The 10,906-nt window shown below is 43.6% G+C and overlaps 1 non-coding gene across 1 annotated transcript; it reads left to right on the plus strand.

Annotated features, from left to right (window-relative positions):
* The first annotated feature begins 10,458 nt into the window (after window positions 1-10,458).
* TRNAM-CAU (transfer RNA methionine (anticodon CAU)) lies at window positions 10,459-10,531 on the plus strand. The gene has a single exon. It is a non-coding gene; the product is annotated as a tRNA-Met (tRNA).
* The last annotated feature ends 375 nt before the right edge of the window (window positions 10,532-10,906 follow it).

Here is a 10,906-nt window from a genome sequence, read left to right on the forward strand (position 1 = left end):
CCATTCTGGAGTGAAACGCCATGGTAATATACCGTTTCTCTCGCCACTGCGATCTCTATTGCAGTCTGGGCAGTTCTTTACATAGATGTGATGATGCAGGCTCATGCCTGGCCACCAGTACACTGATTGTAATTCTTCCAGGGAATCTTTTAGTTTGAGGTGTCTGAGACCCTCACCCATATGTGCGTCTGCTATTAACAAGCCTCTCCTGTCCGTGTTTGGAATTACTCTATCCCCCACTCCAGGGATTCGAGCAAAAGGGACGGAGTTTGCATCGATTATGTATGTATAATTGAGTGGATAGTTGATCGGTAGCGCTGAGCAGTCGCCTTTTGATGACGTTTTCACCGCCAGCACTGTTTCACCGTCAATGTATTTTACGGCATGCTTTTTTCTAACTACGGAAGCCGATTCAGTTGCTACCGTTGTGGCTTTCTCAGCCAATGAATTCCCTGCAACGTTAACGCCATCACGCTGATGACTCAGTGAGTGTATCACGTGAGTCTTTGGTAGTTCTTTCTGCAAAAGAACTATTTGTTTCCAAAGCACTTTTTGCTTTATTGTTGCACCTGTGTCATCTTTGTAACCGTTTTGAATCCATTTCTGCAAATCGTTGTTATATGATTTGACGCAGTAATATGAATCGGACACTATAAGTGTCGGGAATTCGCGATCTGCATTATCTAGCGCCATTTTCAATGCTATTATTTCAGTTTGTTCTTCTGAATTAGTTTCTACTGAGTGTGTTTTTATTAGCAGAGGTCTCAGTTTCCCTCCGTGCCACACTTCTTTTGTAATTTCACATGTGAGGTTGTACGCTTGTTCTCCCCACCCTGGTGGTTGAGCATGGCCGTCTGTATAGATTACACAGGCGTACTGTCGTAAGGGCAGAATGTCGATTGGCAGAGGGTATGTCATTTCATATTCTAGATATTTTAATTCCTTTAATTCTGGATCAAAGTAGTATTTTACTTTGTCCGTTGTAATCGAATTCACCCATTGTATCCATTCTGGATTCAACGCTGTTGTTGGTAAATTACATGGGGTTGTTAATGCCTCAAAGGCTGATTCTGCTGTTCTGACTGTGATACGTCTACCGTCGGCTTTGTCTTTTTCTCTTGCTATAGCCGTTTGAACTGCATGAACAATGTTTTCTTAAATACTGAACTTCTTTTCAGCTTCTGTGTACAAGTGTGATTTGTATGCAATTGGTACCTTTTCTCCCTCATTAGAGGTCAGGTATGTGAATCCGCATCTTCCTGGGATGACTCGAATCACAAGATTGCGTGTGTTATCACGTGTTTCTAATTTTGTATTAATTAGCATGTCTGTTTGTAAGGATCTCAGAATTTCTGTATGTTTTTGAGTCCAATTGATTCTTTTAAAATCTGGTTTTATTAGATCATAAAGGGGTTTGACCCTTTCTGCGTAATTTGCAATGTATGTTCTTCCGAAATTTAGGAAGCCTAGAATTGATTGTAGGTTTTTTAGTGTTCTAGGTGCTTGGAGTACAGCACATTTCTCTAGGAAATTGTCAGCCAGGCTTTTGCCTTCACTTGATAATTCATATCCTAAAAACAGGACTGTTAGATGGGCAATTCTAGACTTTTTAAAGTTGAATTTGTAACCCTCTGCTGCGAACCCAAGTATTATGGTGTTCACTCTCTTCAAGTGAGTATCCAAGTCATCATCTGTTAGGTAAATATCGTCGACATAAGATAATGCCTCGTCATCAAAGGTTTGTAGTAACTCTGTTACTCTCGCTGAGAATAATCCTGGGCTGTTCTTGAACCCCTGGGGTAACCGACAGAAGTTTTTTTGAGCGCCATTTATTGAGAACGCGGTCAAATATCTGCTCTCTGGTGCTATATTCTGACAAAAGAATCCATTAGAGATGTCTAATGTTGTTTTGTATTTTTTGCGCACTATGTTATTCATTAGTGCAGCACTATGCGAGTTTTGCACTGCAAAAGTTTTGCAACATGAGTTAAGGTGTCTGTAGTCCAAAACAAGACGATATGAATTGTCTGGTTTGGAGACAGGAAACAAAGGATTGTTCATTTGTGAGGTGCAAGTTTCAATCACCCCCTGGTATTCAAGTTGATCTAGGATCTCTTTTACCTGTTTTTTAGCTTCTTGCTTAATTGGATACTGCCTCTGTGCAGTAGGTTGTGATTTTAACTGGATTTTGTGAGGAGGAGAGTCCTCATCCCATCCTACATGATTTTTATATAAAGCAGGAGCTTGAGCTACTGCCCACTTTCTAGCAAGTGTATATTTTTTATGAATTGGAATATGATTTGAGAAGGCAGGCATAATTATTTCTTCGCCATGAGGGCACTCCCTGACAAACTCGGGTGGCCAGTCTTTCTCAGCTAGAAGGATGTCATAGCCCTTGGAGAGATTATCCCAAAATAAACCTCTTATTTTTCTAGTCTTATCCCCCTCTATACGTAATGTTATTTCATATATTTTGTGAGGTTTGCTAACTCTGGTGTCTGCAGTTTCCACTTGAATATATTCATTCGTGTCCACTGTCTCCAGATGATTCATAAGGACTTTGCGAGCTATGCTCACTTCTGCTGCGCTGTCTAGCATTGTCTGAGCCCATTCTCCGTTTTTCATCTGTGTCCTCAGTATTCTCGGCATCTTTGATTACTTTAATACTGGCTACCTTCTTTTTTGGAAATTGTAACTTTTTATTTGGATGAGCAGGTTCCTTGTCTTTGGACTTGACGTGCTCTTCCCTGTGTTCTGATCGTCCTCTTCTTTCCGATTTCTGCGAGGAAGTCTGAAAAGATTGAGAGGGACGTGTATCATTATCTTGATATCTATCAGGTTTCTTTATATTATCCCTATTTCTAAGGTTGTATTTTTTCCCAGAGGGCTCACTTTGGGGAGACCTGCGTCCTTGGTTCGGAGATCTTTCTCTCCGCCGAGGAGACCTTACTCTGGACTGGAATCTTTTTTCTTTAGGATTGGATTGTTTGTTTCCATCCCAGCTCTTTTTTTGAGTGTTTAAATTATTTTTAATAAATACTTTTTCTGGACTTTCAATTAGTTGGGGTTTTACCGGTATTCCACCCAAACTATCTCTACCTAGTTCCTCATAGGATTTTTCTATAATTCTGGCAATTTCAGCTGGTTGGTCTGCTATATTTGTCTCTTTTAACCTCTGGCGGATCGCCACATTCGCTGCTTCTCCCTTTATGTTGGCTAGTAATATTGCCGAGACCTGCTTGAAGTCTTTCAGTAATTTCATACCAAGAGTTAAAGCGGGTTCTGGACCGTATTCATCTTGAATTTGTTTTAGCACATCTGGTATTACTGACATGGATGGTACACCATGTGTTTTTGTGTAAATGGAAGCAAAGACTGTACCCCAAGTGTCACAGTCCTCCACGTGTGGTGCGATTCCCATTGGAAGACAGATAGTCAGAATCCTGTGTTTCTCAAGAGGAGTGGTGTCTGGAAATACCGCCTCTATTTGAGTGATTTTTTTGTGCTAACCAGAATGGAATTTGTTCCCGTTTAGCTGGTACTTTACCTAGGCAGGACTGTATGTTCTGTGGTGTAATTTTATTTGTGTTCCCCTGATGAGGGGTCAGCTGTGGAATTTTAATTGCTGGTTGGACTGTTGAAGTCCGCATTACATATTGGACTAATTGTCGATGTATTTTGATTAGTTGTTTTAGCTGTATTAAAAGTTCTGGTGCAGGCATTTCTTCAATGTCTGGATGTGGTGTGTATCCGGCTAGGACCGGCCACGTTGCTCCTGGTCTACCTAGTGGACCGAACCTGGTGATGTGATTATTATGTTTTAGGGCGCCATTAAACAAGAGCAGGTGCTCTTGGAATTTAAGTGGTACTTCCACCTCCTCGAAAGGAGTGTACTCATTAGGAGGTTCCTCTGTTTTGTAATAGTGGAAGTCCTTTGTTACAGCGTTTGCTGCTGGAAAGTTTATCCATGAATAGAATACCTCTGTCTGCCGATATTCGTGTGCCTCAATTACGAATATGACTGTGCCACCTCTCGGTGTCAGTCCATTTTCTATAAGTTTTAAAGTTATAGATTTTCTTATGTTGACCGGGATGAGTATTATATCCGGGTTATTTTCCTGCAGAGTAGTATCAGCTGCTATGAGTTCAGCTGTTATTCTAGCTGTCTCTCTTTCTTCTTCACTGTCTGTCATTTTACCGACAGGAAGGTTATTCCGTTTGTTTGCAGAACAGGTTTCTTATGGAAACAAAGATTAGATGCACAATATTTTGGAACAGTGTATCCTTCAATGTTGACTAAACCAAGAACCATACATAGGAGTCTCCTCCTGCGAGGTTTGGCGGATATGACCTTTCACCCACTCCAGACGTCTTTGGAGTATTATGGGAAAAAAGGGGTTCTGTGTGAAAAAGCACGACTGAGTTACTCTAATGTCTTGCGTTAGTTTTATCGCCTATCCAAACGTTTGGGCGCCATGTAGTGTAGTTCCTATTATCCCAATAGGCTCTGCGCATTGGAATAATACCTTCAATAGTATAGACCTAGGGCCGAGGTTAACTAAGTCTTCTACTGACGATATTAGACTTAAAGTTTTGGGTTTGCCAGCTAGCTCAGAGTTCACTAGAAACTTTCTGGAATAGGCAAGGAGGAGTTTAACCTCCCTGGATAGACAAGAAGGGATTTAGTTTCTGACAACCATAGAACATGACAACTTTGCTCTCCCCTAATCAAGAGTGTATCTCTAGAGTCGTGTGAAAACAAAAGACAACTTATTTTACTCAGTCAGTTCAGTGCATTCTTAGTTTCACCAGATTGTAGAGAAAAGGAAAAGACGGGCGTGTTCAATAAAAGATGTTATTTATTGATCAGTCTCTTTTCTCGTACAAGAGAAATGAATCGATATTATTGCAATACTTATGGTTAAGTAAAGTGCATACAGTAAAAGCAGAATTATAAAATAATACTGTAAAAGCATTGATATGGTTTCTAAGCCATAAGATATTTAAAATGGATAAAATAGATACATACATATATACATTTGACTAATCGTACTCAACTGGTGCTTCTAACCACGCCTACCCCGGTGTACCTGACCTAAGCCTAATACGTGGGCGGGAGTAGATAAGTAGCAGTTTAAGTTAAGCTTGTTTTGCCAAGTGACTGACTCAAGAATTCTCTGCAAGGGGTTATTCAGTTCTGTACCTGAGATCTAGAATGGTTGAGGGCTGGTATCTCTCGTCTTTGGTCTTGATATTCCAGCTGCCTGCAAGGGCTGCTTGGAAGCGCCGGAGCTGGATTTCTCGGCAGGAGAAAGGCAGCGTCTCCTTCTCAGCGCGTCAGGAAGGCGGGGCAGCGCCAGTGGGCTTCGCTCTGTGCTGGGCTCTTCGGCAAGTCTCGCTGCTCCGATCTCGTCACCACCGCGTGTGTTTGCTTAAGGCAATGTCGGTAATATTTATACCTGTAAGGTGCCGAGATTGACGTAAGGATGGACATATATACGTCAATAAGGATGTCATACGAACTGGTCGTTAGCACATTCTTTTACTGAAGTTCTCGGTAAAATCAAAACAATGGCTGTCGGGATTTTCCCAGGTTGTCATAGGTTTGATTTGTTTTGAGAACTCCGTATGCCTTATCAGGGGCTGGAGGAATAGTGCTTGCCTAATTAGATGGCATGCGTTATGACCTAATCAGATAACACGTTTCTGTGCCGTGGTGTGGCTTAATCAGATAACGGTTTTTGCACCGTGGGATGGCTGCTAGTTAATTATTAACCAAACCAGGGTCAGGAATAGGGGGATCGATACAGAACCTATAGGAATACATCACACTTTGCTTGTACTTGACATGCCAACATACCATAGAACACTTTATAAAGAATAGGTTACATACCTGTAACATTGCTAAGACATTCTAAATGTGCTTCCATAAAATATTCAGGGAAGGTGATGTGTGTTTTTAATATTGTAATATAGCAACAGCTCACTAATATTATTGCACTTTAAACCATTCTTTTTTTTTTTTAAACTGTTTTTATTGGCATTTTCTCCAAACTGAACAGTGCAGTCAATTCTTACAGTAAAGTGCATTTTGCACCCCCCCAGCCATTACCCCGCTAAGGCATACAATTCACATATACAGGTGAACACCAGTTGGGTTTCCCACAAGATCCTCAACATTTCAATTTTCATAAAGTACCTCTGTCTTTCAGTATGGACCTCTCGCCATGTACCCTTACAGTCCGGCATCCAGTCCGTGATATTTTCGCCATTTCCCCCACACTTTTCTGAACTTCCTGGGGCACCCCCGTGCCTTATACGTAACCCTCTCGGCCACCATATACATATCTAGGCCTCCCCTCCATTCCTCTAGATGTGGTATCACTGGTGCCCCCCAGTATTTTGCAATGTCCTTCTTGGCCACTACTAAGGCCAGTACAAGGAAGGTCAGCAGAGGGCGCGGAAGGTCCACATCGATTCTCATGCCCAATAGAGCCAGCTTGGGGTCAAACTGCAATTGGATCTCTAGTACATCAGACAGTTCCGTGAAAACATCTGACCAGTACCCCTGAATTTTAGGGCACGACCACAGAACATGAAAGAAATCCCCCCTGGGATCCTGACACCTCAGGCATTTGGCATCTTCCGTCTTTCCCATCTTATGAAGCCGCACCCTGTCGAAGTATGTTCTATGCAACACGTGAAATTGGATGAGGCGGAGTCGGGATTTAACTGCCACCTCCCTAGGATGTGTTAAGACCAGTTCCCAGTCAATGTCTTCCATTCCCCCCACGTCCGCCTCCCATTGGTGTCTCAGCCTGGCCAGGTCTCCCAACATGTTGTTCGTGAGGGTCTTATAGGTTAGAGAGACCGCCTTCTGCTGGATATGTTCCTGTAGGATTCTGCCTTCAAGAGGAGCAAAGTCTGCCAGATCTTCAGTGTCAACGTTCTGGGCTCTCCATGCATGTTGTAATCTAGTGTATTTGTATCTCTGTGTAGGGTGTAAGCCGAATTCCGTGGCCAGAGCTGTGAATGTTTTCAGTTGCCCTTTGGCAAGGATATCTCCCAGTGTGGAGATCCCTATGTCATCCCACCTCTTGTATCCCGTCAGTTTGTGGAGCTCCGTCAGCCACGTGCAGTGCCAGATAGGTGTTTGTTTTGTTGGTCTCCCATCCCACCCCATGCGTTTCGTGGACGCCCTCCATGCCTGAATGGTAATGTCAGTGGCCGGTAGGAGACGTTTCCAGCCATGCCCCCCATATAGATAGGAGAGGATGTGTCTGGGTGTCAATTTATGCCGCTCTAATGCGTAGGAGGGGTGATCTGCCTGTGCATGTATCCACTCGTTTATTGGGGCCAGGTGTTCCGCCCAGTAATATGCTTCTAGGTTCGGGAGCGAGATTCCCCCGCTATATTGGTGCCTCTGTAGGGTGGCCAGGGCCACCCTAGGCTGTTTGCCCAGCCATATAAAAGCACGGAGGTCCGCATGTATCTTGGGGAATACTTTTGGGGGGAGGGGGTAGTACTCATTTTGAAGGGCGTACAGGTACTTGGGGAGAATAATCATTTTATACATGGCCGCCCGGCCTAGGAGGGTGAGCGGGAGCAGCCTCCAGCGGTCCATATCTGCAATGGAGTTCAACATGATACGCTCAATGTTACGGGCTTATGAGATATGTCTGTCCAGGGTGAGGTAGACCCCTAAATACTGAAATCCCTCAGTCGTAGTGAGCAGCCACCCTGGCAGGTCTAACCACTCCTCTCTCCCTGCGGGGTCGTATAGGACCGACTTATGCCAATTTATTTTATATCCGGCACGACCCCCGTAGCGTTCCAGTTCGTGGAATAGCTGCGGGATCGACGTCTCCGGGGATGTTACGTACAGGAGAACGTCGTCTGCATAAAGGGAGATTTTTTCCTCGTTCATTTCCCCTTCGGTCCCCTGAAAACCCCTGATGGTCGGGTTCTGGCAAATTCTAGCCGCCAAGACCTCTATCGTTAGAGCAAATAAGAGTGGGGAGAGGGGGCACCCCTGTTTGGTCCCTCGTCGTATGTGGAATTCCCGCGAGAGGACTCTGTTCACTCTCACCCTGGCCCTCGGTACTTTAAACCATTCTTGACGCTAAATTATGTCTAGAGATGTTTGGGCAGATCTACGAGGAAGTGCCTCAGCATGGCACCGCAAGCCCTTTGCATGCACCACGCGGCGGCACTTCTGAAGCACAGGAATACAACATATTTACAAGAATATGTCACATCTATGTGCGCCCCCTGCGCTGGTGCACAAACTGCAGCCATGCACTGGCGCAGGCACCCTTGCACCAATGTGCAAGGATACCTGCATCGTGGGGAGATTGTTTTGTGCAGGAAGGGCAACCTTCCTGCACAAAAACAATCACTACACGCATTTTTCTCCTTCAATGCGTGCTGTAGAATGTAGCACACATTGAAAGAGGAAAAATGGAGGAGAAATGAAAACATTTCTCCTCGTTGCGCCTCGCTACGGCACCTCTAGGGTGGCGCATCAGTCAGACGCATCTCCAGATTTACGATTTCTCGTAAATCTGGAGAGATTTACGATTTCTCGTAAATCTGGAGGTGTGTCTTGTTCCATGGGTGATGCATGGGAACACCCACAGCAACATCCTTGGAACGTCCTTTCAACGCAAAGTGCTGCCTGTGAAGGGGCCGTATTTACAAGGAGAGGAAAAGTCACAAAGGGTGGCTTTTCCTGTCTTTGTAAATATAGAGGAGGCCCCTGCGCCACCGGTGCATCACGAAAAGTGACGTACTGGTGGCGCCGCGGGCTTGTAGATCTGCCCCCAATATCCTCATTTCCCTTGATAGACCTGCTCAACCAATTTAACTAAACATCGAATAAATATCTAGCACACAACATTACCAACCAGCGAGGTACTTTCACATACAAAATGTGAGGCCAATTGGCTTTACCAATTATTACCATTTTTTTTGCAGGCCTAAATTGCGATATCACACCTGGACGAAGAGGCATTTCTATGGCTTGAGCCAAAGAGAATGAACACCATATTATGCAGATAATGTGGATAAAACTCGTGCTTCTTGAGTCTTCGCTTGACTCGCTGCGCCCTCTTGTGGTTAGAACTAACTTGACACGGAAAGGAGTGTGGCTACTAGATTCGTGGATCTAGCGCTGTTGTTAGCAAAAAGATCGATAGCAATAAAATGGAAATCAGTCAGACCACCAGACGTAGAGACATGGTACGGAGAGGTACTGAGATGGGGGAAGGCAGAAGGGCAGGAATTACACAGAGAGGAACGCAGAGGCCTACGAAAGACTCAAATTTCACTAGACTGGAATTCGATACTAGTGGAATTCGAAACATGTGCTAAGACGCACCTTGAATAGCTTCACATGCTGGTAGACATTACAGCTGAGACATATCCGAACCATGCAGTGGCCAACCTACAGGGTACCAAAACACTACAATATGGTACACATACTCACGGGACGAGCTGCAGAACTTGACCACACAGTACATTGCACAAACGATACAGTAGGAGAATAAGGATATATGACGTTACAACGCATACTTTTACATCGCATGCCTTTACAACGTGGTTTTTACATCGCATACCATTACAACGCATAGTGCTTTTAGGCGCTGGATAGTGATTTATTTAATTTACTATTCCAACTCCAGTCCCCGTGGATAGTAGGGAAGGTGTTGGATAGTATATTAAATACATTCCCTATCCTAGAGCGCCCCCCAGTGCTATGCGTTGTAATGGTTTGCGTTGTAAAAGTTGCGTCGTAATGGTAGTGCGTTGTAAAAGTTTCGTTGTAAAGGATGTTTCCCGGAGAATAAACGACACACGAGGAACTCACAATGGAAAGTAACGACGAGACATTGCCAGAAAGAGAATAATTTGTATAATATGTGAGTGCTGGGAGGGATGGGAGGGGGGAGTTAACAGAGTTGTAATAGTCACAAACAAAAAAGGAAAATTGTAATGTTGGATATATAATGCAAATGACACCGAATATGTAATATACCAGTGATGACATGCTGCGAACGAATGTATAATGGTGAAATTGATTCAACAATAAAAATACTTTAAAAAAAAAAAGAACGAACTTGACACGGAAAGTTCACCTTGTGAGCAGGACTCATGACCATTTAGAGTTGGAAGGCAGCGGAAGAACCGCCATTTGGTTAAAAATAGTTTGGTTTTTCCTTTCTAAGTAATAGTTCCAATGCATCATTTTAATAATATATTTGAAATCAGTTTCGCTATTAATGTAATAACTGAAAATGACGATATTTAAAAAGAATGTGATTACTTGTAGAAGCCAAAAGTGTCAATGGTTACATTAAGAAAGATTAATCATTTTGTAAAAAAAAAAAAATACCCTGAAAACACAGACCTGCATTTAGGATATATACTATAATAGGTTTTCCAACTAAAACGTTCAGAGCCTTCTTAGCGCAGTAGGCAGCGCGTCAGTCTCATAATCTGAAGGTCGTGAGTTCGAGCCTCACAGAGGTCACACTTGTTCTTCATTTTGTAACAATGACTTTGTTTGGGCTTCTCTTGAAGTTCTGATGCTGCGGGACAGCGCACAAAGAGAAAACAACGCATGGGTTTGTATTCTTTTAGAAGGGTGGAGGGTGGACGGGTAGTTCATGCTCACCCTGACAGTCACTTGTCCCAATTCCAAATGTAATGAATTACTTCCAATCCCGAATATACTCATTTTTAAACTTTGAAAGACTGGAATGTTTTGCTGACCCTCGCGCACACAGAGAGAGCTCAGGAAGCCAAACCAGGGCTAAGAGTTGGAGCGATTTGCCTGCTGATTACATGTGCGCAGAAATGTGAACTCACTCGCTCCCAGGACACACCATCCACAGCTCCCGGATAC

Source organism: Lissotriton helveticus, chromosome 1_2 (genome assembly GCF_964261635.1).
Source record: "Lissotriton helveticus chromosome 1_2, aLisHel1.1, whole genome shotgun sequence".
NCBI classification, from domain to species: Eukaryota; Metazoa; Chordata; class Amphibia; order Caudata; family Salamandridae; genus Lissotriton; species Lissotriton helveticus.